Here is a 27,836-nt window from a genome sequence, read left to right on the forward strand (position 1 = left end):
TAATAAAGCTAAAGTAACCCTCTCTCAAGCCTCCTACCCAGCCTATTATATGCCTCCCATCTCCTAACTAATCTTAACTCCTCCCTCTTAGCTAAACTGAATCAACCTACAATTAGGTGGCTAGATTTGCAGCACACCAAACCTATAACTCCCACCATTGTCCCTCTCTAAAACAACTAAACTGGCTAGAATTTCCTCACCAGCTCCTTCTCAATCAAACTTCAGATTATTCACTCCCTCCTACATCGGCCATATTACTATCCTAACCTTTCTTCTCTCATCTCCCTATACACTCCAAGTAGACATCTTTGCAGCTCAGAACAGGACCTATTGCAAATCTACAATCCTAAAACAAAAATGGGCTGGAACGTCTATAGCTTCAATCCTTCCAGCTCCTGGAACAAACTACCATTAGCAATAAGGTCTGTCAAACAACCCAACCAGTTCAAAACACCTACCAAAGAATACTTGAAAAGGCACTGGTCCTGTCAGTGCACCCCCCCGCCCCCCCATGATCTTACCTGCAAACTCAAAAACTGTACTTACTCTTACTGCTATTGAATTTGTAATATCGCATTATTGTCTAACTTGTACAATTTTCGTCTATTGTTGCATCCAGTACAACTTTTTGTTTATTTTATTTTTTATATGTTTTCTGAGTTATTGCTTATACTATCTTGAATTGCAACTCTGCGGAGCTAAGTTATTGTTTATCTTTTTTCTTCATACGTTTTCTTTATTAATGCTTATATTGTCTTGAATTGTAACTCAGTCCCCAGGCCTCCATTGAGAAAGGGCTATTAGCACAGTCGGACTAACCAGTCAACAAATGTAAAATAAATAAATTTTATTTTATTTTATTTTTATTTTACATTTGTTGACCGGGCTAGTCTAGCTGGATATATGTCCATTTTCAGTAGAGGCCCGGGGAGAAAAGCTCCAATATTAATTACAAAATTACAAAACAAGTATTATTGTAAATAAGCATAAATAAATAAAATAAACTAGCTTAACAACATAATGAAGAAAGTAAAGTCAAAGTAAACTTTATTGTCATTCAGAAATCACACAAGTGCAAAAACTGAACAAAATTTTGTGTCTCCGTACTCAATGTGCAGACACATATTGACTGTTTTCAAAGACATTTGCACATATAACACCTAGCTATTACATCACAGACATGCAAGTAGATAGACTAATGTTGCACATAATTAGAAACACATTTTAACACTTTTCGAACTGAACACTTACTTGCATGAGACTTTAGTATTGCACAGGTACTTGGTTAAGACATTGCATTGATCCTTGCACAGAAAGAGACATTTGAGTATTGCACTGTGAACATCAGAGTATTGCACTATGCTTAATTTATGAATTCACAACATGTATTGCACTGAAAGAAGAGATATTTTACTGCATTGCTACTGCCCTAGATGACCTGTAAGTTACAGTCATGGTGAATATTGCACTAAGTATTAGATGAGACTGGTAACCAGGTTAATGCATAATTTGAGACAGTTTCTACTGACCCATCATGGAGTGTAGTGATTACTAGAGTTCAGTAGCCTGATGACATTAGGGAAGAAGCTGTTCCTGAATCTCACAGTTCTGCAACGTATGCTTCGGAAGCGCTTTCTGGATGATAGATGTAGTCTGTAAGGAGGGTGAGTGCAGCCTTTAATTATTCCTCTGGCCCTGCTGAAACAGCTGGATAAGTACAAGTCATGGATAGGTGGTCTTAATGATCCCCTCGGCTGTCTTCACCACTCTCTGAAGGGATTTGCGTTCAGAGGTAGAGCAGCTTCCATACCATACTGCGAGGTTGTTTATCAGGATGCTTTCTATAGCACCTCTGTGTGAGAATTGTCAATGGGAGATTCGCTTTCCTCCGCCTTCTTAAAAAGTGTAATCTTTGGTGCGCTTTCTTGACTATGGCATTTGTATTTGTGTTCAAAGACAAGTCCTCATCAATGTGCACTTCCAGAAACTTCATGCTTTTCACTCTTTCCACTGTTTCCCCATTGATGGTGAGGGGAGAATGTCATTTGCATTTTTTTTCTGTAGTCCACAATTCTCTTTTTTCTCATTCACATTCATGCTAAGTTATTTCCACACCAGGTAATCAGTTGTTCCACCTCATCTCTATACACTGTTTCATCATTACTGATGAGACCCACCACCGTTGTGTCATCAGTAAACTTGATGATGAGATTTATACTGTATCTGGCTGTACAATCATGTGTTAACAGGGTGAACAGCAAAGGATTTAGTACACATCCTTGTGGAGCTCCAGAGTTGAGTGATGCTGTCTGAGGAGTTATTTCTTACACACACTTTCTGAGGTCTGTTTGTGAGAAAGTCAAGAATCCAGTTACAAAGTGGAGTGTTGACACCTACTTGAAGTAACTTCATTACCAGATGAAGAGGGATGACAGTGTTAAAAGCAGAGCTGAAGTCAATGAATAGTACCTTTGTGTAGGTGTTTTTATTCTCAAGGTGTTCCAGCAATAGATGAGTGCTAGAGAGATCGCATCTGCTGTAGAATGGATTGCTTGGTAAACAAACTGCAGAGGGTCAAGTTCAGCAGGCAGCCCAGATGTTATGGCGTCCTTCACCAGCCTTTCAAAACAACTTTATCACTGTGGAGGTGAGGACTACAGGGCAGGAGTCATTTAGGCAAGATGGTGGAGACTTAATTTGTAATGGAATGATTGTTGTATCCTTGAAGCATTTTGGAACTATTTGCTGACTTAGTTATTGCAGATATCCGTGAGGACATTTGTTAGTTGCACTGCGCACTCCCTGAGCACATGCCCTAGGATGTTCTCAGGCCCAGCTGCTTTTCACGGGTTAAGTCTGTGCAGTGCCCTCTGGACATCAGCTTGATTGAGGGTGAGTATCTTCTCGGTACGGCTGCTGGGCATTTTCTTTGCTGTTCTGTTCCCTTCCTCATACCTGCTGAAGTAGACATTCAGCTTATTTAGGAATTCCTTGTTGTCCTCACATTGTGAAGACAGAGTTCTGTAGTCAGTTATAGACTGGATACCCTGCCATAGGCACCTGGGGTCTTTTTGGTCAGAGAAGTAGCTCTGGATATTTCTGCCATAGGTACATTTTGCTTCCCTCACTCCCTTGTTCAGATTTTTTCTGGCTGTTCTAAGGGCTTCCCTGTCTCCAGACCTGGTCTGCATTCCTTGCCTTCAGTAGTTCGTACACCTCTCATCAACCAGGGCTTCTGGTTGGCTCATGTGATGACAGTTTTGGTGACTGACACATCATCCACACATTTCAAGATGTAGTCCATCACCACCTCAGTGTACTATTCCAGGTTGATACACTGGTTCTTAGTAGCTGCCTCCTTGAATATACTCCAGCTCTCAAAACATTCCTGGAGTGTTGAGACTGCACCCTCTGGCCATACTCTTACTTGTTTAACTGTTGGTCTCCCTCTAGTTAGCAATAGTTTATATGCTGGTAGTGACAATATGGAGAGCTGGTCAGAGTTTCCAAGGTGTGGGTGAGGCACTTCCTTAAATGCCAGCTTAATATTGCTGTATATTTTTTCCAGTGTGTTTGCACCCCTTGTTGTAAAGCCCACATATTGGAAATAGTGAGGCAGAACTGTTTTCAAGGTAGCCTGATTAAGGTCACCTGCCACAATATGAACACAGTCTGGATTCCCGTTTTGCAGTTCATTTATAGCCTGGTATAATGTGGTCCTTCCCTCCTCTGGATTACCACTGGAGGACTGTAGACAGCTGTGATGAAGATGCTGTTAAATTCCCTCAGTAAATAAAAGTATGATAAAAGTATGATAGCAGAATGGGAGAAAAAGGACCTGACATCAACAAGATGGAATAATATGCTCTTACAAAAATATAAAACTTGAAATACTACAGATATTCACATCTAGTGCAGGTATGGCTCATACCTCTCAACTGTCTAGATTTTTGCAGGATGTCAGGATTTTTGCCTGGTATATTTGTTCTATTCCTCATAAAATGTATAGTTTTCTGGGAAATCTCCGAGGATGGAAGTCACTAAATAATGACAGACATTTGAGTTTCCGATTTCATATCCTTCAGAAAATGCATGCTAACACAAATCCTGTTATTCTAGCAAATTTCTAAGTTTATAAAAAAAAGAAGTTATGTTCTTACCATAACGTTCCATGTGAGTTGTTCATCTCGCCTTTGTTCTTTACACGTGGGTTTGGAGCCGATCCATGAGCTCAGAGTCAGCCGCTTTCCAAGCTCAAGATCTTTGAGTAGCTCGAGGCACAGTCCCTATTCCATGATGCTCTCCTACGAACCCCAGATCTACTTTGCTGAACCAGCAAGAAAAAAACACACTAAGCAACCAAATTACAAAAATGTACATAGTACATAACTATTTACAATAGCTATACAATAATCTGGCTGGAAAGGACACTAGCAAGACCAACCAGACCACCAGTCATACCCGTTCCTCCATAACCTGGAGGGGGAAGGTTGGAGGGAGTGTAAGAACAAAGGCGAGATGAACAACTCACATGGAACTTTATGGTAAGAACATAACTTCTTTATGTGAAGTTCTTCAATCTCGCCGTTTGTTCTTTACACATGGGTAGCGTCCCAAGCACCCTAATCCTGGGCGGCTCACGGGAGTACATTACTGAGAATGGTGGAACCAAAGGAAGCCCTGTCCCTGGAGGCCCTGTCCACTTTGTAATGAGTGATAAACGAATGAGGTTTGGACCAAGTAGCAGCTGCACAAATGGTGTCCAAAGGTAGACGGGCTGTGTGGGCTAAAGACGTAGAAACAGCCCTGGTAGAATGAGCTTTCATCTCACGTTCTAAAGGTTGTTTAGCTGAAGAATATATAAATTTTATACAATCAGAAATCCATTTGGACAATGTAACTTTGGATAGCGAAAAACCTTTCTTATTGTCTGCATAGGAAATGAATAGTTGATCAGATTTTCCAAATTCTTTTGTTCTGTCCAAATAAAACCTCAATTGTCTGTGAACATCAAACTTATGTAACATGTACTGCATTCTATTAGCATGTCTGAAAATAAGTAGGAAGGTCAATAGACTGGTTCAAGTTTGCCTCGAAGCAGACCTTAGGAAGAAAGGTTGGATTTGTTCTTAAAGACACTCTGTCGGGGTAAAAGACTAGATATGGAAGTCTGATAGAAATTGCTTGTAGTTCAGAAACTCTATGCACCGAAGTAATAGCCACCAGGAAAATTATCTTCCAAGAAAGGAACTTCAAAGGACAAGATGATGGAGGCTCAAAAGGGGGAAGAATGAGTTGGGATAGTACCAAATTCAGATTCCAGGGAGTAACAGGATGTCTGATAGGTGGCCTAAGGTGATGAGTTCCTTTCAAAAAGGCTTTACATAATCTGTGGGACATAATGTTAGAATCACTGCATCCCACATGGAAGTTAGATATGGCAGCTAATTGAACCCTTATCGTAGAGGCTGCCGCACCATCGTGAAAGAGCGAAGTCAAGAATTCCAGAATACTATGAATAGGGGCAACATAGGTATCAATACCATGCTGAGAAGCCCAATGAAGAAATCGCTTCCATTTGCTGTTATAAAGTTTCCTGGTGGAAACGTTGTGAGAGGAAACTAAAATATCTTGAACCGCTGGAGACAAATCATGTGACCTGGCTAGGTTGGGAAGTGCAGCAGCCAAGCTGTCAGTTTGAGGGAGACAAGAGAGGGATGAAGAACTCCCGACGAATGAGTCAGAAGGTCTGGCACTGGGTCCAGAACCCAAGGTTCTTCCACTTGATATTTCTGTAGGAAGGGGAACCATATCTGCTGAGGCCAAAACGGGGCTATTAGAAAAACAGTCCTTCTCAGGCTTTTGGCTTTCTGTAAGAATCTGGGGATCAGAGGGATTGGAGGGAAGGCATAAAGGATACCTGAGGGTCAATCATGTACAAGGGAGTCCCTTGGGCTGTCTCTAGTGGAGGGTACAGGGCAAAGTAGCTTCTGCATTTGGCATTCATCGGGGATGCAAAAAGGTCACAGCAAGGCTGGCCCCATCTGTGGAATATCCTTTCCGCCATTCATTCTTTGAGGGACCACTCGTAAGGCAACAGAATGGCTCTGCTCAGTTTGTCCGCTATCTCGTTGGATGACCCGGGTATGTGCATTGCTATCAGAAAGCACCCAGTGGATACAGCCCACTGCTAGACTCTCAGGGCCTCTCAACATAAGGGATAAGACTTGGTTCCCCCTTGCTTGTTGATGTACTAGACCACCAACATGTTGTCTGTCTGTATTGCAATCGTCTCTCGAGGTAGAGAGTCGTGAAAGTGTTGCAACGCTAGAAACACCGCTCTCAACTCTAGGACATTGATGTGCAAATGAAATTCCATGTCTGACCAAGTGCCTTGGACAGTTCTTCCCTGAAACAGCCCCCACCCCCACCCTATCAGGGAAGCATCCGTGGTCACTGTGGCTGTGGGAGGGAGAAGTAAAAATGGGCGACCTACAGTAACTTGGTGGCTGTTCAACTACAAAAGAAGGTCCTTTTTGCAAGCATTTGTCAGAAGAATCTTGTGTGACACTGGAAGCTGTTGATAAGACCACTGCATTAATAGTAACCATTGGAGTATCCTCATGCGCATTCGTCCCGGAGGAACCGCTATGAGTGTTGCTGCCATGGTGCCTAACAGCTTCAGAACCTGGAATGCCGGAACTCTCCTTTCCGTTAACAAATGGGACACTTGACTTTGCAAAGATATTACTCTTTCTTGAGGCAATCTGACCAGGGAGGTGGTGGTGTCTAGATCTGCTCCTATAAAGGAAATATGCTGCGATGGCAATAAAGCAGATTTTTCGAAATTTAAGGTTATGCCCAACCTGGAACACAAGTTGATAGTGTAATCTCCAGCATAAATTAGTTGATGCCTGGTGGTGGTGGTGAGGAGCCAGTCGTCCAGATATGGAAACACCCGGAATCCTAAATGTCTCAGGTGAGCCGTGACCACTGCCATACATCTGGTGAACACTCTGGGGGCTGTGGTGAGACCAAAGGTCAGAGCTCGGAATTGGTAGTGACTGGCCCCTAGCCGGAAATGCAAGTGATCTCTGGATGGCCTGGCCATTTTGATGTGGTAGTATGCATCCTTGAGATCTATAGAGCGCATCCAATCGCCCATTTCGAGAAATGAAGTATCGATTGAAGCGTGACCATCCAGAACTTTTCCTTTTTGACAAAGTTGTTTAGTTTGCTGAGGTCTAAGATGGGCCTCCAGTCCCGTTTTCTTTGGAACTAAAAAGAACCTGGAGTAAGTTCCGGATCCTATCTGGTCCACCAGGACTGGCTGGATGACTTTTTTCTAGCAGTCTTTGAATTTCTATGGCTGCTAGATTCCGCAGACTGGGTGGAATGACTGGGATTCTTCTAGGAATGGAAGGGGATTCTAAAAAGGGAATGATGTAACCTCTGGTAACTATGCTTTTTACTCAAGAATCTGATGTAATTCCTAGTCAGGCATCTGGGTATAAAGCTAAGTGACCCCCAACTGCCTCCAGAGCAGGACGGTCGGGCCTCCTCTCAGGAGCGCTGATAGGGCTTGCCAAGGAACTGCTCCCTGTCACCCTGGTTCTGCGGATCCACTCTGCCGCCTGGGCGGCGTCTACCATTATACCCCCCCTCCTCTGCCCCTGGAGGGGGGTTCACTATGTGTGTTCTGGAAATCTCCTTGGGACTTTCGGAACCACATTTTTCCACCTTTCTGCCCTTTGGGGTATGGTCTAGTGTGGTTGGAAAAATGAACTCCTACGGCAGATAGTCTTTCCTTCCTGCTCACACCTAGTGAGTGTCTCCTTGACTTTAGGCCCAAACAAGGAAGAGCCATCAAATAGGGTATTAACAAAGGAAGACTTGAAGGCTTCCACAAAGGAGCATAAGCGCATCCAGGATTGTCTCTGCAGAGCTATCGCTGAACCTGCTGCCTGGCTCGATCCATCAGCTGCATAAGAAATGAGCCACATGGATGAGTTCACAATAGAATTAAGCGTGTTAAGATGTGCCGTCACTTTCTCAGAAACAGCATCATCTGTTTTGCCCTGTAGAGTATCTCCAAGCTCTTTGAGGAGATCTCACTGAAGATGGGTAAAGTGGGTTAAATAGTTGAGAGATCTCATTGCAAATGTCGCAGAACTAAATATGCATTTCCCATATCTGTCCATCATCTAGAGTCTTTATTAGGAGGATGAACAGAAGAAGAGGTTTCTGACATCTCTTTCTTGGTGGCCGCCGCCACCACCATGGCATCAACGGGGACTCCCTTCGTAAGAAAAGACCTGTCTTGAGGGGAGGTGATAAATTTGTTGGGCCTCTGAGGGACTGGTTCCATGGAATCAGGAGACTCCCACACCCTTCGAGCGACCAAGTCCATTAATTCATTAAAGGGCAGAGTAACCCAGGAGGTGGAAGGTTGAGACCCAAAGGCCTTCAGGAGCACCAACTCATCCTCAGTAGGTGTAAGGGACTGCCAGTCACCCCTCTGCCTTAATATTTCCAGGATGTCTTCAAATGAGACATCCTCAGAGGACGACTGTAGGGACCCTTCTGATTCCTCTAAGTCGGTGTCTGATGTTAAGGATTCCTGAGGGGAATCCAAATGCCTCCTCTTGCACAGTCTCTTTCTGGAGACTTCATCAGTGGGGCATCTGGTGAAGTCTCAGTCAAGCAGGGGTCACCCAATGGGGTTACCTGAGGCTCTGGGTCTCAACGCTTTGTAGGGACAGAATGCGGCCCTTTAGAGGAGGAAGAGGAAAGATCCAAAGAGGTAAGGGTCTTTGCAGACATGACCCTCCTCATGGCATCAAAGGCACTGGCTTCCCGACCCAAGGAGTCCGCCGGTTCAGAAGCAGACGGCAACCTCCCAGGGGCCGAGACCACGGGCTCCGAACCAGAGGATGGAACTGAGCTCATCTGCGCCAAAGCCCCGAGTGGGAGAGTTGGAACCGAAACGTCGGTTCGACTCTCTCCCCCAGAGCCAGCGTGAGAGTGTGGCTCCGAGACTCTTCAATCGAAACTGAAGAAGTCAAGGTCGACGGGGCCAAGTGCACTAGAACAGGCCTCGGCTCCAAGGGTTCCACCACTATCAGATCCTCTCTTTCCGGCTCCGAAGACTCAACTGGCCTCGGAGGAGGAGCAGAGATTGTGGTGGGGGGTCGTAAGCTTCGAAGTCAGTTGGGGTGAAGCTGAAAGCAATTTGGCCAAGCACGGGTTCACCAAAAGTCTCTGCACCATGTGGTCCACATCGATGTCGGAAAGGGTACCAGAAGAACAGGTCGAAGGAGCCGAAGAAGCCACCGACTTAAGGATCAGGGACTTTAAAACTTCTGACACTGGCTCCAACACTATGATTTGGCTCCGAGGTAAGATTTCGGTGCATGGCTCCAAAAGCTGCGGAGCCAGTGACCGAGTCTTCCCAGAGGTGCTCGGAACAGAAGACTTGTGCTCCGATGACCCCTTCGAGGACTTGGAGGTCTGGTCAGTCTTGTCTAACGCTTCTTGAAAAATCTGGCTTCAACAGCCCTCTATCCACCATTTTCCTTTGCCTTTCTAATAAAACCCTGCCACTGAAGAAATGGCAGATAGAGCAATCCTCTTGCAAATGAAGTGGACCCAAGCAGTACACACATGAAACGTGGTCATCGGTGATGGACATCTTCTGTCCACAGTCACACCTCTTAAATCCTAATTTTTGTTTCTCAGACATATCATCAAAGAAAACACACAAAAATCAGATCCCTGATGAACAATGATGTCAATAAAGTCAAAAAAACACTAAGAACTCCTAGAAAGTTCAGATCCCTGAACTGCAATTGACTACAAGAATTATTTGACACAAAAACGTTCAAATACAACAAATCTAAGCACCTATGAACAATGAGGGGATAGGGAATTAAATATGACAGAGCCCTGTCAAATAAAATGCAACTCAAGAAAGGCTAAAGGCCTAGGAGCAACCGCTCTAAATTAAAAAGACAAAAAAATAATATACAGTTAACTCACTGAACAACAATTACAAGAAATATGAAAAGTCTCACAAATAGCAGATCCCTGATAGTCTAAATAAGTAATTATATATTCTTCTAAGAAGAAAAAAGTTACTGGCCCGAGCTTCCTCCGAACATCGTGCGATCCGTTGCAGCGGCAAACTAGATCTGGGGTTGGGGTAGGAGAGCATCATGGGATAGGGACTGTGGCTCGAGCTACTCAAAGATCTTGAGCTTGGAAAGCGGTTGACTCGGAGCCGATCACCCACGTGTAAAGAACAAACGGCGAGATTTAACAACTTCACATGCAATGTTTAAAATCTGTCCCTGTTTTGGGGTCTGTGTCTTCCTGTTATTTTTGGCTTTGTCCATATTTCTTGGACTAAGAGGCTGAAAGGTATGTAGGCAACTAAAATGCAAAATTGCTATCACCAAGGTGAACTATATTGCCAGAATGGTATGAGAGAGAGAGAGAGAGAGAAAGGAGGGATGGAAGTCTACCCTGGATTGCATTACGAGGAAATTAGACATTTACTGTTTTCATGAAGTGTGTGCCTAGAGTGAGTATGATCCTTGATACACTATAGGAATTCAGAAGAATACTCTAGAGCTGTGCTGTCAGAGCAGATAAAACATAGTTACCTGCAAACAGACTAAAAAGGTGGTTTGCCTACATGAGAGAACTGAAAAAGCACTATCCATTCTGTAAGGTTCAGACAACTAGTTCCAATGAAAATGACACAGTTCTGCTCAAATCTGCCTGAATGGGTGGCAAGTCTGCAGTAAACAGAATTTTGCAAGGCTTTAATGGTTTTACCATGCCCAGTGGAGAAAAGTGGAAGGGCATCTTCAAGTTAACAGATCTATACATTTTCTCTACAGTATGCCTAGTTTCTAATCTCAACAAATTAACAACATAAAATGTGGGCTTTGGGTTATCACATTCTTGACTGATCTGTATGAGTAGAAATGGCTAAGGTGACACTTTATTTATCCTTTATTTAATTTATCCTTTGTTGAATGGGTTAGTCCCACTAGGTAGTAGCCTCTCTTCAGGGGAAACCCAAAATGGTATTTATACTACTGGGGAAATTTGGCCATGGCATAAGGGAACATCCCAACTACTACTGTGTTTGTGGTCCATACAACCAACAAGCATTTATGTGTGCATGCTCCGTTTCTAATGCAGTGGCGGCTGGGAAAGCATTGCAAAGAATGGATGAGAGTGTTGCAGAAGTGGAGGCGAATGCTGGAAGAGAAGAGAGTTGTTTGCTGCAACTGTATGCTGATGCAGAGGAATTGTTTCACGCAAAAATGTTTGAAGCTTCAGAAGTGGAGGTACAACAATCAGATGAGATTGCAGTTATAACCCTCCAGTTGGCAGGATGATTAGTTGCAGCACTTGTTCAATGAAAAGGAACCAGACAATGGAAATTAATTATCATAGAGTGGGGAAATGCATCAGATCAGGCAAAAAGAAGAAAGTGGTATAGAGAAGAATTTGTTCACTGATGCTGTAAGAAAGAGTGTAAAGGAGAAAGGAAAAGAAGAAAGGGAGTGTGGAGAAGCAGACATTCATAGTACGGATACAGGGTAAAGCAGAAAAGCCACTGGACAGGTATGAGATCTGGGACACACTTGTCATACCTTTAGGTACAAAACCCCAAGAGGTAAGAGCTTTTATTCTGATTAAAAATGAGACATATTGTGACTTATTTTTGAAACTACCATAAGTTAAGAGACATTTTGGGAGAAGATTTGAAAGAAAAAAGATATGCATTCATGGAATAAATGTGTGACTCGAGCATTTTTTGAGAGACTCAAAAGAAAGTAAATACACATTTCTGTACAGAGACTGATAAAAAGACTAAGACTAATTCTTAAAAAAAATCTTTGCTCTGAAGTGAAAAGTATTGCAAACCTTTTTGATAATAGAGTTTTATGGATTGGAGCTTGGGACTGCAGTGTTATTTTAAAACTAGAAAATAAGATTGTTCATATTCCAAGTTGTAGTTTGATGCTGAGGTCAACCAAAACTTGTTTCGTTGTGGGAAGGAGGGACATTTTGTGAGGATTTGTGATAAAAAAATGTGTCTGGGAATTCTGGTTATGATGCTAGAAGATGCAAGGGAAACAAAGGTGAAAAGTTTGAAAATTTAATGGAAGAGGGTGACAATAAACCTAATGAAGAAAAGGAAGATAAACATGAAAATAAGGAATTTAACTTAAATGACAGAAATTAAAAAGAAAATGTTTTGAACATATCCAAGGAAATACAAGATGTAGAAGAAAATGAATTAAAAGAGGGAGAGCCTGAATTAGAATCAGATGTAAGCGATGAAAAAGAAATTGATTGGAAAGTTGTAAAAAAAAAAAAAAATTCTATAGGTAAGAGGTAAAAGACAGAAAAAGGAAGATACAAGATTTGAATATGAAAGTTGAAAAAAGGGAATGGGTAGAGCAATAAAACAATTTCATTTGGATTACAAAAAAGAAAAGCAAATAATTTTAGAATATTATCAGTTAATGTTAATAGTATTAAAAGTTTGGTTAGGATAATTGGTATTTTGGAATGGTGAGAGTACAAACAGTAAATATGTGAAAGGGGCTATAATTTGGAATACAGGAAATGAAACTTGTTCAGGTGTTGTGATACTATATAATACAGGTATTTCAATATTAAATGTCACCTTAAATTGGGAAGGCTAGCTGCAATAGATTCTAGATGAGAAAGTAAAATTTATAAAATTATTGCAATTTATGCATATGTAACATATAAGCAAAGGGAAATAGTATTTAAGAAATATTTGATAATGTAATAACCAAATGAATATCACAATAGTAGGAGATTTTAACTGTGATCTAAGGAAAATAAAAAGGAATGATAAAACGGATAAAAAAAGTTTTGAAAGAAACTATGAGGTGTGGTGGGTTAAGGTTATGGAATTCAAATACATATAGGAGAGGTAATAACAGACTTGAGATTGATTACCTTGTAGTTTCTGACAGTATAAATAACCCTGAAGTGCTCTGGGGTCAAAAGAGGCACATAGTTCACAATCAGTGTTCAAGTGTGCCACCCCAAGGCAATACACACACAAGCAATGGGAGACTTGCACAGGTATTTTGTGGCCGCAAGCCAAACATTTTAAAACTAGCAGCTTTTTCCATCATAATGGAAGAGACTTAAAGATAGCAACCAAGTCCAAGACATCCAGCCCTTACAACAACTGGATCCACTAACTATCTGAAAAAAAACAAAAGTTATAAACCAGGAAAATAATTATAAGAACAAGTGTTTTTTTTTTTTTTTTTTTTTATTGAGTGGAGGAAATATAGTAGAAAATACGGCTAGGGTGTACAGTAGAACGGGAGCTAATGAATTATAAGATAAATAATGATCACGATTAGAAAAAGAAAAAAAAAGACTACCTCTCTCCTGACTAGTCAGAGCCCTCACAAACCTCATCCTTCTGGAACAAGCAACAAATGACATCTGAGGTATTCAAGGGAATAGATGGAATTATGGGCAGTGGAGGAGTCAAAGCTCTGTATCTAAAGCTTCTGAAAAGCACCAAGTTCAGATATGATAACCCAAAGGTTGAATTGGATGAAAACAGACTGCTCATCAATAGTCAGGCAATATGTTACTCCTCAGGTCAAACTAGGAGACTAGGATTTTTTTTAAAGTAGCAATGGTGATGGAGGGAGCAACGTTGAGAAAGGATGAAAGCAGACAACACAGATGCACAGTTATGGTGAGTACATAACTTTTATATCTGATGTCTTTTTTTGTAATGTTTTCAATCAAAGGGGCAGAGTCCACAGCTAGGAAAACCCAGGGTGATCCTCAATGAAGGATATTCCGGAGTACAGTGGAACCAAATGCTGCCCTATTCCTAGATAAATTGCCCAATTTGTAGTGAGCAATGAAGGTATCGATAGAAGCTCTAGACCAAAAAGCAGAGGATGTGGCCACAGATCTAGTACAATGAGCCTTAGGAGGTTTAGTAGGTGTCGCTCCATTTTCCTTCTAGACAAATGAAATGCAATCAGTAAGCCTCTGGGTTAAAGTAACCTTTGAGACAGATTTACCCAGTTTTGATTTGGAAAAGGAAATAAACTGGTCTGATTTTCTGAAATCTTTGGTTCTGTGGATATAGAATGTAAGATGTTTATGCACATCTAAAAGGTGCAGTACTGTACTCTCCTTTACTGGAAACATGTTGAAAGAAAACAGGGAGGTTGAGAGCTTGATTCACATCTGAGGTCAACTTTGGCAGAAAGGAAAGAATAGTGTGTAAAAACATCCATCCTTGTGAAAATCAGATAAGATGGTTTGGAAGACTGGGTCTGGCATTTTGATACCCATCTAGCCAATGAGATCGCAACTAGAAAAATATTTTTCAAAGATAAAAATGTCAGGTCCGTCTTGGCAGCTGGTTCAAATGGTAGTTAAGCCAAGGCTTGAAACAGTATATTTAAATCCAACAGTGTAGTAGGATCCTTAATAGGGCAGTACCTTTAAGAAAGGCTTTACATAACCTACATTAGCCTAAAGAGGATTGATTATGTTCATAGGTTCATAGGTTCATACTAGGCTATCTGCCCGAGGGCATTTACAAGCCTAGCCCATCCTTTAGTATGGGGAACTATACCCATTATTTTGCTGTGCCTCTGTTGAGCAGTGACACTGAGGTAATCCCTGTATATCTGCGATCTCCCATCCATTGGTCAAGATTTCTCTTGAACAAGGCCAGCGAGGTGCTCTGCCTCACATATACCGGGATTTTATTCCACAGCATAGGGAGTCTTTGGGTGATGAATCTATCCTCCAGGTCGAGGTTTAAGTCTCCCCTTGTGGCTCTGGCGGATCTAGATTTTTGAGGTGAAGCATATTCATCAAATCTGGGTTTGACATGGCTGGCAAAGGACTGAATAGAGCTGGAGTTCTTTCAGTCGGGCAGCATAGGACAGATGTTTGAGACCCTTTATCCTTTTGGTGAGGAACTTTGTGGCCTCTCCAGCTGCTGCAAGTGTCGGGTCAGATACATTCGAATGGGGCATTGTACTCAATCATTGGTCTGATGAGTGATGAGTATAGGAGACTATGACCTCCCTTGATCTAGATGAGAATCCCTTCATGATAAGGTGGGCAATGTAGAAGGTCTTCCTAACTACTTTAGCTACATGGGTGTCGAATGACAGACTACTATCAACCTGGGTCCCCAGGTCCCTGATAACTCTTTCTGCTCAGTGGATTGCCACCTTTTGGCATTTAACTACCAGTTATCCGTTTCTGTGAGACCCTTCTGAAGGATATCTGTGTCAGATGTGTTTTCTACTATGGCGCCCAGTTTGCAGTCATCTGCAAACTTTGTCAGCCATACCCTCCTGTGTTTGCTTGTACCCAGGACTGAGCCCTGTGGTACACCACTTGTGCCCTGTGTCCATGTCATACATGAACATTGGAGACAGCTGCAAGTTGAACCTTTATGGTAGAATAACTAGCTCCACTGTTAATATGGAAGCAACAAAATCTAGAATAGTTGAAATGGATGCTAAAAAAAAGAATCTGTCTCTAGACAACCCAATGGGAGAACCTTTTCCATTTACTCTTGTACACCTTTCTTGCAGAATCCTTCAGAGAGGATATGAGGATGTGCTTGATTGGAGATGAAATCTGGACTGTCTCACCATCACTAGAAGTGGAGAAACCACAGGGTCAATTTGAGAGGTCAAATATATGGGTGAGTTATTCCCAATGGGTGAGAGAAAAGACCCTAGTTCAAATCCAACACCCAAGGAGGGTGCACAAAATGAGGCAACAGAAAGGGGAACCATATTTGTCAAGGACAGAAAAGGGCAATGAGGATTACTTTGCACTTCTGGTAAGATGCTTTCTGCAGAAATCTGGGAATTAGAGGAGTAGAAGGATAAGCATGCAGGAGCCTAGGGGGCCAATCATGGACTACAGTGTCTCTCGGTGACTCTTCCTCTGGGGGAATTAAGGCAAAGTACCTCCTGCACTTGGAGTTGGGAGGAGAAGCAGAGATTTCAGCATGGTTAGCCCCATTGACAGAAAAACATTTCTGCCACCACAGGGTTGAAAGACCACTCATGAGGAAGTAAGATGGACCAGCTCAATTTGTCTGCTAGCACATAAGACTTGCTCAGGATATATGTAGCTAGAAGAAAGCACCTACTGACAAATTCTCATTGTCTCTCAACATAGGGGGTAGGGCTTGGTTCCCCACTGCTTGCTAATGTTCCAGACAACCGACACATTGTCTGCCTGAATATCATTCATCCCCACAGGAAGAGCACCTTGCAATGCCTGCAATACTAATAGGACTGTGATCATTGCCAGGACACGGACGTAAAGACTGGTCTCCAACTGAGACAGCATGCCTTCCCAAGTAATGCCCCACCCCACCCTGATTGGGAGGCATCCATAATCATTGTGGCTGTGGGTGGTGGAAGGATAAAATGGTGGCCCTGAGAAACTTCTCCTGTGGTGATCTAGCAGGTAATGTGCTCTGCACATTATTGTAATTCATATTGGAGTAAAGACAGAATGTCATCTGTTAGACCATTGTACTGCAAATGTCCACTGTTGTAGCCTCAAGGAGGATCTTGCTAGGGGTACTAGAGTTATAGAGGCTGCCATAGATCCCAGGAGTTGTAAAATCAACCTTGCCGGCAGGGATGGAAGACATGTAGGAAGTTTGACTCTGTAAAGTATTTATTCTTGAGTGAGGTAGGCCTACAATTTGTATAACTATGTTCAGATGAGAACCAATGAATTCCAGGACTTGAGTAGGGCAGAGTCGAAACTTACTGTAGTTCACTACAATGTAAGAGATAGGACCAGCACTAAGGTAAACCTTCACTAAGACAACCAAAAGTCCAAACAGAAGCAAAAATCCAGTGAAAGGAAACATCTGACACTTAGAAATAAAATCCAGACAGACTTTATTAAATCCAAATCACAAGGTCGCAAAGCTTTCATTCTTGCATCCTTCTTCGGTATGTAAAGAGAGAGACTTTTCAGCCTTATTTAAATACTTGAAAAAACTTAAGAAAATGGTATAATTTAAAACCTAGTGTATATGAAGCACTTCTGAGGCTTTAGAACAGTAATGAAATCATAATTAAGCAAGCTGACAAGGGTGGGGCCATAGTAATTATGAACAGAGTTGATTATGAAACAGCAATGTAAGAATTTTTAAGTGACACTTCTACTTTTAAAGAAATTAGTATGAGTGATGTTAAAAAATGTATTTCTAATGTGAACCCTGCTTATGAACTGCAGATCAATGGTGATATTTCTTTAGATATGTTTAATTATTTTTGTGTTCCATGTCCCATTACGCCTGTCATCTATGGCCTTCCCAAAATACATAAATGCCTTGAAAAACCTCCTATGAGGCCGATTGCATCTGGAGGTGGATGGGTCACTGAGCCCATCTCAATGAACCTCCAGCATGTTTTAAGTAAGTTTCTCCCTAAATTAAAAAGTTACATCAAGGACACATGATTTTTTACACTACCTTTATGAATGGTATACAGTAAACAGTAAACAGCAAATTGAGTTATATCTTTGTTGCAATGGATATAAAATCGCTTTTTACAGTTATTCCTAATAAGTTTGGCATTGATAGTATAAAGCAGTTTTTATGTGTATATGGAAAGATGTCGAGAAGGGAAACAAACTCTGTGAGCTGTTAGAATTGGTTTTGAGCAACAACATATTCATGTTTCAGAATGACATTTTTCATCAGCAAGCGGGAGTAGTTATGGGTACTCCCATGGCTAATACGTATGCGAGTATCGTGGTTGGGCAATGGGAAGAGCAATTCTATCTACACAGGTCCATCACAATTTGCAGAGAACATTTTGTTTTATAAGTGTTTTGTGGATGACATTTTTTAATTTGGAAGGGAGACATAGGAAAACTTGACATTTTTATTAACTATATTATCAATAGTACTAACTTTCTTGAGTTTAGTATTTCTCACTCTGAGAATGCAATGAATTACTTAAACATTAGAACAGAGAGGGGAAGAGAATATCGTTACTATGTCTATTTGTAAAAAGGAAGTGCATGCAAACAAGTACACACACAAGACTAGTATGCATGCTGACCATGTGTTTAAGGGTGTATTAAAGAGTCAGCTATTGCGGGTCAGTAGATTAAATACTAGTAGAGAGAGATGTGAACAACAAATGCATGAGATGATCTCTGACTAAGGAAAGGGATTATCATGCTGAACATTTGGAAGATCTGAAAACAGAAATATTGAATGAGAGAGAGACAATATAGCTAAACCCTACTTTGATAATAGTTCTGCTCAAAACAGTAATATTACTAGGAAGAAATACGAGCATTTATGTCATCGGACAATGTATAATAGGAGGACAAGAGATGTTAAAAATATTTCTAGAAACTGGAATCTACTGTCCTCAGTACCACATAATAGGAATATTATTGGTGATAAACCTAATTTTTCCTATAGAAACTATAATAGTTTGAAGAAACACCTATGTTATAAAGACTTACAGTTGAAAGAGAAAACACCAATTAACAGAGTAGCGACATTTCCATGCCATAACTGCTCATGCTGCTCTGATATACTGTCTTATAATGAATTTATACACCCCTAACAAGGAAAAAAAAATGTCTTTAAAACATTGGCTACATGTAAAACATTGGCTACATGCAATCCTAGCAACATTATCTACCTTGCTACCTGTGTAGAATGTACTGCATTTTACGTAGGCAAGTCCACACGTAGGTTGAAAGACGGAATTACTGAGCATAAATCAGACATCAGGAGGAAAGTGAACACAAATGCACTAGAAAAAACATCTTGAGGATGCTGGCTCTAAGCAAAGATTTAAATTCTGTTTTATGAATGTTACATATCCAAAAATTAGAGGTGGTGATATTAATAATACTCTAGAGATGAGCAAGTATAAATGGATAACACTATTTCAGGCAGATGTTAATGCCAATATAAGTCTTAAACCAGTATTGAAAAAAAAAAAATGGTTATAAAAAAATAGCCCAAATTAATTTTTAATTATTTTTTATCTGCATATGTATTTTGTGTTTTATGTTATATTATGCCCATGTTGGTGTGAATGACCCGAGATGTACCTCCCTGGACTACATGAAAAGAGGAATGGAGGAGCTCTCTGATCTTGTAGCCCAGGCAGGTATGACCCTAGCCTTGAGTAGCATCCTGCCATTACCCAGAATGATACCATAGTACAAGGACAAAATGACTGACTAACAATTGGCTAAGCTTCTGGTGTCGTTCCAAGGGGCTCCAGTATCTGTCTGCAAGGGATGACATAACCGACAGACCATGCTGCTTTGCCAGTGATGGCCTGCACTGTCGCCCTTGGGATTTCGGATACTGGCAAAGGCTCTTGCCACCCCTATAGTGCCTTTTGTAAGCAAGGTTCAAATGACAAATTCACCACCATAACAGGTACAAGCAAGCAAAATCTGAGAGTAATGCTACTCAATGCTAGAAGTCTAAACCTCAAAATGCACTCACTCGAGGCACTCCTTAAAATGGAGAACATCGACATCTGTGCAGTGACAGAGACCTGGTTCAAAGCTCCAGGGAGCACCTGCATTACCAGGCTATGATTCATACCACACCTTTCGGCCACCAAACCCAGACCGAAACACTAAAGGTGGAGGTGTGTCCATATTCCTTAAGGATATCCACACCTCCAAGCTAGTTGCTAAGCATAATGCATCCGAGATTATCAAAGTTCAACTAACTCTGGGCAAAACCGCAATCCAGATTGTAGCTTGCTACAGACCCCCCACCATGCCCCAGGATTCCCACTGCTCTTTTCTTGATACACTGGAAAATATTAAGGTACAACCCAACACCCTAATAATGGGTGATTTCAACTACCCCACCATTAACTGGGAAAACTACTTGTGTACCAACTCTTTTGCTCAACGTTTTCTGGAAATCATCAATTCCAATGCCTTGGATCAACTTATCCACACCCCCACCCACCAGGGACAGCAATATCCTAGACCTGGTCATCACCAACATGGGCGACCGGTGTTCCACACCAGAGGTCAGCTCCTCATTGGTTAGATCCGACCACAAGCTAATCACCCTAGACATCCACATCCCGCTCCCACCCTCCATTAGGAAAACAACTGTAAAAAATTTCTTCAAAGCCAACTTCACGCTTAAGACATAAGTGGCAAACTTCACGACACCCATGTAGATGGACAATAGAGGTACGACTGCTGAATCCTACACAAATGCACTTTATAAGCACTTACACGAGTGCATGGATCATGCTATCCCTAACAGAACCAAGATGCTATCCTCCAAAAAAAGGAAGCCAATCTGGTGGTCTTCTGCCATAAACAAACTCTACAACAGAAGAAACTGTTGCAAAAAAAAGAGTAAAATCCCACGATTGGAGGAACTCCCTGGTCAGCCTCAGTAAGAAGCTGAGATCCCTCATAAAATCCTCCAAAGCTAGTTATGAAAACAAAATCGCCATTGATTCTAAAGATAACCACAACGCATTCTATAGCGGTCAAGAATCTCAATGGCAATACTCAGATCTGCTCTGAGTAACAGCACAATGACACTAAATATATAAAACCAAATGATACTGCCAACATCCTGGCAGCCCATCTTTATACTGGAAGAATGCAAAGTTCCTGTAATCACGGCTGCACAAGTAAAAACCTCACTCTTCAAAGCCAAGAACACAGCATCCATGGGACCTGACAGCATCCCAGGCTGCCTTCTACATGAACTACAGAATGAACTGGCACCCCACTTAAGTACCATGTTCAGTCATAGCCTCATCTCAGGCTTTATGCCCATTGAATGGTGCACCGCGACGGTTATCCCACTCCACAAAGGGGGGGTGCACAACAGACCCTGGGAACTACTGCCCCATTAGCCTGACAAGCCTGGTCTGCAAGGTCATGGAACGTATCATCATGGAACTCATAAACAAAGACATTGGAAAAATCCAAACTCTGGACCCCACACAGTTCAGAGGTTTGTAAAAGGCAGATCATGTCTCCTAAACCTGATGGACTTCTTTGAAGCAGTCACCAAAGCCATAGATGAGGGTAAGGTGGCTCACACAGCCTATCTAGATCTCGCCAAGGTGTTCAACACCATCCCCCACTCTGGAATTATAGATAAACTCATTAAACTAGGTACAAATCCCTATGTCACAAGATGGGATGCCAACTGGCTTACTGAAAGAACCCAGATTGTGAAAGTAGCAGACTCCAAATCAGACTTCAGACCAGTGACAAGTGGAGTATCACAGGGTTCAGTCCTGGGTCATCTCCTGTTTTGGTATCTATTTCTCTGAAGTACAGGCTAACTAAATTCACAGATGACTGCAAACTAGGAGCCATAATCGAATCTCGTAATGATGTGGACATCCTACAAAAGGGCCTCAATGAGAGAGATGCCTGGTGTCAAAACCATGGTCTCAAGCTCAATGCCAAAAAGTGCACTGTCATCCCCTTTGGTAAAAACTCTGTACCCATAAACTACTACATAGGTGGTAGTCTACTTAACAGTGAAAGTGTGATAACAGACCTTGGGACACAGGTGGACAGTAGTCTCTCCTTTGATGATCACATCGCCACAGTGGTCAGGAAATACTTCTATGTGGCACACCTCATCACAAAAGGTTTCTCATCCAGAAAAAAAGAGGTCATTGTTCCCCTCTACTCATCACTCATTAGACCCATTATAGAGTACAACACCCCTTTTGGTATGTGCTTCACAAGATATCAACAACTGGAAAGGCTGCAAAAATACCTCACAAAGAGGATTACTGGCCTCAAACAGATGCCTTACACAGACCGACTCAAAAAACTCCAGCTTTACTCCTTCACATATCGCCTACTCAGAGGCGATCTCTGCCTAACATACAAAGCTATGTCAAACCCAGAGCTGTTGGACATGCTCCACTTAAAGAAATCCCAATCCCTCTGAGCTACATGCTCTAAAGACCTAAACCTTGTCACCACAATAAACAGAACATGCTGGAGGGATAGATTCATGTCCCAGACTTTCCATACTCTGGAACAGACTACCTATCTATATCAAACAGAGCTCCTCATTAGCACTCACTCCAAGAAAAATCTTGATGATTGGATGGGTAATAGGAAATTCACCCCAGGGATCACGTCTGTGTTCTGCTTGACAGGGGCACAGGAAAATAGTTTTCTTGGGTGGTGAAAGCCAGTGTACCTTTTTGGCTAAGCTTGTACAGGCCCTAGGGCCAATAGCCTAGTACCTACCTATGAACCTATGTACTCTTTATGCTACACATTGATAGTCTAGATTTTTTAGGCTATACCTTTAAGAAGAAATTTCTAGTTTAATGAGCTGTGTCATGTGATTTTACACTGATAGTATTTAAATGAGGCTGAAAAGTCTCTTTCTTTACACATTGTAGAAGGATGCAAGATTGAATCCTTTGTGACCTTGTGATTTGGATTTATTAAAGTCTGTTTGGATTTTATTTCTAAGTGTCAGGTGTTTCCTTCCACTGGACTTTTGCTTCTAGTACTTCACTATAATGCCCAGTTGTACACAACTGTAGCAAGTAGTCCCTGGCTTGAATCAGTAGAGGCTTGGTGGGAGCAGAGATGAGCCAGTCATTGAGGTATGAAAATACACAGAAACCCACCAGTCTCAAGTGAGCTACGACCACTGTCTTACACTTGGTGAACACATTGGGGGCTGTGGTGAGACCAAAGGGAAGGGCTGTGAACTGGTAAGGACAGTCTCCCAGACAGGAGAGAAGAAATCTCCTGGATTGCCTACTCTGATGTGTTGACATGCATCCCAGATATCTGGCAAGCACATCCAATCGTCCTCGAGTAGAAGTAACAGAATAGTCTGAACTGTGATCATTTGGAACATGTAACGTTTGACATAGTGGTTTTAGTTGCTGAAAAGCAATACATGTCTCAGGTCCCCAGTTTTGCTTAGCACCAAAAAGAACCTTGAGTAGGTTCTGAATCCTTGCTAGTCTGGCGGACCATCTAGATAACTTTTTTTCCATTAGCTTAAATATTTCTAAGGCTGCTGCTTTTATTTGACTGGCTGGAATGTCTGGAAGTTTTGTAATTTGAATGGGGGGCTGTAGGGAAAAGGGCATGTAATAACCTCTGAAAATAATCCTCTGCAACAAGGGTCTTTGGTGATGGCTATCCAGGATTGTGAATGCAGGGATAAGCACCTTCTGACTGCCTGCAGAGCACAGCACTCCGGCAAACCTTTCAGGAGAGCTGATACGGTTTCTCAGAGATGCAACCTCTAAATCACCAATTCTGCAGGCCTCCTCTGTCACAAGGGTGGTGTTTACTGTTTGATTTCCCCACTCTGTCAGAGGGGTTCTGTACCCATAGGAGTCCTGAGAACAGCCTTATGACTTCCAGAACCACATTTTCCTGTTACCTCACTGATTCTGGGAAAAGGTCCTCGGAGATGCACAAAAAGTGGATCCCTACAGCAGATAAGGTCTTCCCATCTTCTTCACTCCTGGATAGAATTTCTTCAACCTTGGGGCCAAATAAGGTAGAATTGACTTGAAAGGTTCTGCAAAGTCACAGAGGCACATCCAGGTGTATTGTTTCACAGCTATTAATGAACCCACAGATCCTGAAGCACCTTCTGAGGCATTGGAAATGAGATTTAGAGGCAGTTGATAGGGACTGTAAGGTGGCCAGTTGTGAAGAAATGTTCTTCTTATCCTCGACAGACATGGCCCCAGAGAGGGAATTGGAAGAACTCTTTGATCAAGTCCCTCTAAAATCTTGGACATGTAGAAAACATCATCTACCACTTCTAGAACAGGTGGGATGGCCAGGAGTCTGTGCTGGGGCAGGTCCAGAAACTCTCTAAGTTGTTTCTTCGACTGTGGGTAGTCCTGAGATTCCACTGAATATGTTCCCTGAGGGAGTGAAGGGTTCCCCGTAGGAAAGTTCCTCTAGAGGGAAGGCAGAGGGGATGGATTCCTCTGCATCTGAATCCTGAAACAGTTAAGGGCTGTTGTTCCTCTTCAAAGGCAGAATAATCAGATTCCTCAGACTCATGGTCTGACATAATTTCTGGACAAGGAAGCCTTTTCCTTTTTGGAGTGGGGGCCTGAGTACCTTGGTTAAGGGAGATGAGATCCTCAGCCATTTTAAGCATTTGAGCTTGGGGTGGGGGGAGCAGTAGCAAGATGGTGGCTAGAAGCAGATTTTCTAGGAGTGGCTTGGCTTCGAGGCCTGAGAGAATCTGTCGGTCTCTGAGAAATGGCAGTCAGAAGAGATGATGTAATTTTTTGTCTAGAATCAGTAATGCGAACAGCCTCCTCGGATGCCAGTGCCTGCGTCGTGGCTCCAGACCCATCGAGGCAGAGACGGCCAAAGGCTGAGAAGACGAAGTGGATTTCTGCGGAATACTGGACTACAAAAGGGTCTCGTCAGAGACCTGCATAGAAAGCGAGTCGGGCATCAGGGGTTGTGAAAGCACCTTACTGAATACCAGAGAACTGACTACTTGTTTAGCGGTAGCATCGTCGTAAGGCCTAGCCTTGTGTAGCCTGTCTCTATCTTTACATTTTTTCAGAATGTCTGCGGATTTTTGGCTGACGCACACCATATCGGAATTCGAAGATGGAATACGAAAATAATTGTCTACAAAGAGATCTACGACAAATGGTTCTTGCATTAAAGAGGGCACAGAACCGGCAACGAGGGACGTCGTGGTCTGGACCTAAAGATGTGATGTAGTAAGAATTAAAGTCTAGGTGTGGGATCTGCTTTCCACAAGCAAGACAATTGTTAACTTTTTCAGACATCAGTTAGAGGAAGAAAAAAGGGTCCCCAACGGGGTACTTAGCTTTAGATGTTTTCTGCTGAAATTTGACTTCTGGCAGCGACCCACCAGTTCTCAAGCAAACTGCTTCTGCTACGGGCACCACGGCAAGAAAGACTGATGTAATGACATCGGCTGCCTTGCTTTATAGTACTGACCACCTGACATCAGACTACAGGCGACAGCAGCTGGCGCATAAAAACACTGACTCTGGTATTCGGGCCGGCTGAGGGCTAGCACAGCAGAGATAGCCCACAGGTGATGACTGTAACAGTGAAACATGAAGAACATCAGCCTTTCGACTTTCGGAACCACAATTTCCTGTTACTTCACTGATTCTGGGAAAAGGTCCTCTGAGGTATACAAAAAGTGGATCCCTACAGCAGATAAGGTCTCCCCATCTTCTTCACTCCTGGATAGGGTTTCTTTAACCTTGGGGACAAATAAGGTAGAAATGACTTGAAAGAATCTGCAAAGTCACAGAGGCACATCCAGGTGTGCTGTTTCACAGCTATTAATGAACCCACAGACCCTGAAGCACCTTTTGAGGCATTGGAAATTAGTCTCAGAGGCATTCAATAGGGGCTGTAGGGTGGCCAGTTGTGAATAAGAAGTTATGTCTTACCATAACATTCCATGTTAGTTGTCTTCTTCTCGCCTTCTTTCTTGCTGGATGGGATCGGAGCCGACCTCGGCTCTGACTCGGCATATACTTTAGCTCGAGAGCTTTTTTTACCGGCTCGAGGTAGCCCTATATCCCACAATACCATGCGCTAACTCCCCAGATCTTGTTTGGAAGCTAGGACATAGTATATTCCTAATCATAACAATATGGAATACCTGCCTGTAAACCTAAGGATACTAGAGCCAAAGCATGCAACATTTGCATGTCCAGATATGAGGGAGCTCAGAATTCGAGTCTGCCCAGGCTAGGGGGTAGGAGGGAGCGACGCAAGAAAGAAGGCGAGAAGAAGACAACTAACATGGAACGTTATGGTAAGACATAACTTCTTAATGTTAAGTTGTCATTCTCGCCTTCATTCTTGCTGGATGGGACAGCGTCCCTAGCATCTTGGTCCTGGATGGCTCAATGAAACAGACTCCTGAGTACAGTGGAACCAAAATCAGCCCTATTTCTGGAGGCTAAGTCATGTTTGTAATGGGCAATAAAGGTATGCTTGGAAGCCCATGTAGCTGCAGCACAAATGGCATCTAGTGGTAACCTAGCTTGGAAAGCCGTAGAGGTTGATAGTGCCCTGGTTGAATGAGCCTTAGGTCTAGAGGGAAGCTGCCTGTGTCTCAACTCATAGACCAAGGTGATAATAGATTACAACCATCTGGAAAGAGTAACTTTTGATACCGGAAGTCCCTTCTTGCCTGCAGCATAAGAGAGAAAGAGCTGGTCTGATTTTCTGAATTATTTTGTCCTGCCTAGGTAATACCGTAATTAGCGATGAACATCTAATGAATGTAATTTTTGTTCAGCCCTGTTGGTATAGTCTGGGAAGAAGACAGGTAAATTGATAGAGTGATTTAGATTTGCTTCCGATAACACTTTTGGTAGAAAGGAAGGGTTTGTTCTGAGAGTTACCCTATCTTTATGAAAAACCAAATAAGGAGAACGGACAGACAAGGCTTGAAGTTCCGAGACCCTTCTGGCAGATGTTATAGCTACTACAAATGTTTTCCAAGAAAGGAGCTTGAGGGAGCAAGAAACTGCAGGTTCAAAAGGGGGCAGAATTAGCAAGGTTAGTACTAAATTCAAGTCCCATTGCGGAGGAGATTCTTTGAGTGGAGGCCTGAGCAAAAGAATGCCCTTCAGAAAGGCTTTGCAGAGTTTGTGGGACATGATATTTGCTTCTGAAAGTCCAACATGAAAATTAATAATAGCTGCTAACTGTACCCTGATAGTTGTCGATGAGGAGCCTGAATGAAAAAGCTCGGCCAAAAAATCCAGAACCTCATGGATAGGTGCATGGAAGGGATCCAAGGACCTATTCCGTGCCCAATGTGAGAAACGCTTCCATTTACTCGCATAAGTCTTCCTGGTATTGGACTTATGGGAGGCCAGAAGAATGTCACGAACAGGAGGAGAAATAAGAGGAAGCCTGGCTATGGCCGGAAGTGGAGCAACCAAGCTGTGAGGTTGATGGAACGGAGAGACTGATGCTGCCTGCCCGAAAAGTGGGTCAATAGATCTGGAAGGGGTTCCAGATGCCAAGGCTGTTCCAGTAGGTGTTTGTGCAGGAACGGAAACCAAACTTGTTGAGGGCAAAACGGGGCAATGAGGATCATTTTGGATCTCAATGTGGTTGCTTTCTGAATTAGTTGCGGAATCAACGGAAAAGGAGGAAAGGCATACAGAAGGCTCCGGGGCCAAACGTGAACTAGAGCGTCTCTGGGGGGGTTGGCCTGGTATAGGAAAGAGAGTGAAGTAGTCGGGGAACTTGCTGTTTTGGGGGGTTGCGAAAAGGTCGCAGCAAGGCGAAAGGAAAAATTTCATCCGCTACCGCTTGATTTAGAGACCACTCATGAGGCATGAGGATTGTTGTGCTCAATCTGTCTGCTATGACGTTGGACTTCCCGGGGATGTGCGTTGCTATCAGAAACCGTTGAGACGAAATCGCCCATTGCCAAAGCCTTAGTGCTTCTTGACAGAGGGGATAGGACCTTGTTCCACCCTGCTTGTTTATGTACCACACCACAGACATGTTTGTCTATTTGAATTGCTATAGTCCCCGTGGGAAGAGTGCTCTGAAGGGCTTGCAACGACAAAAACACCGCCCTCATCTCCAGGACATTTATGTGCAGGTGGCGTTCTGACTGTTGCCAAGTACCCTGGACCGTCCTGCCCTGATAATGTCCCCCCCACCCGCTCAGGGAGGCATCCGTTGTGACTGTGGCAACT

The sequence above is a fragment of the Protopterus annectens genome, chromosome 3.part0, assembly GCF_019279795.1.
Source record: "Protopterus annectens isolate FY-2018-M chromosome 3.part0, PAN1.0, whole genome shotgun sequence".
NCBI classification, from domain to species: Eukaryota; Metazoa; Chordata; order Ceratodontiformes; family Protopteridae; genus Protopterus; species Protopterus annectens.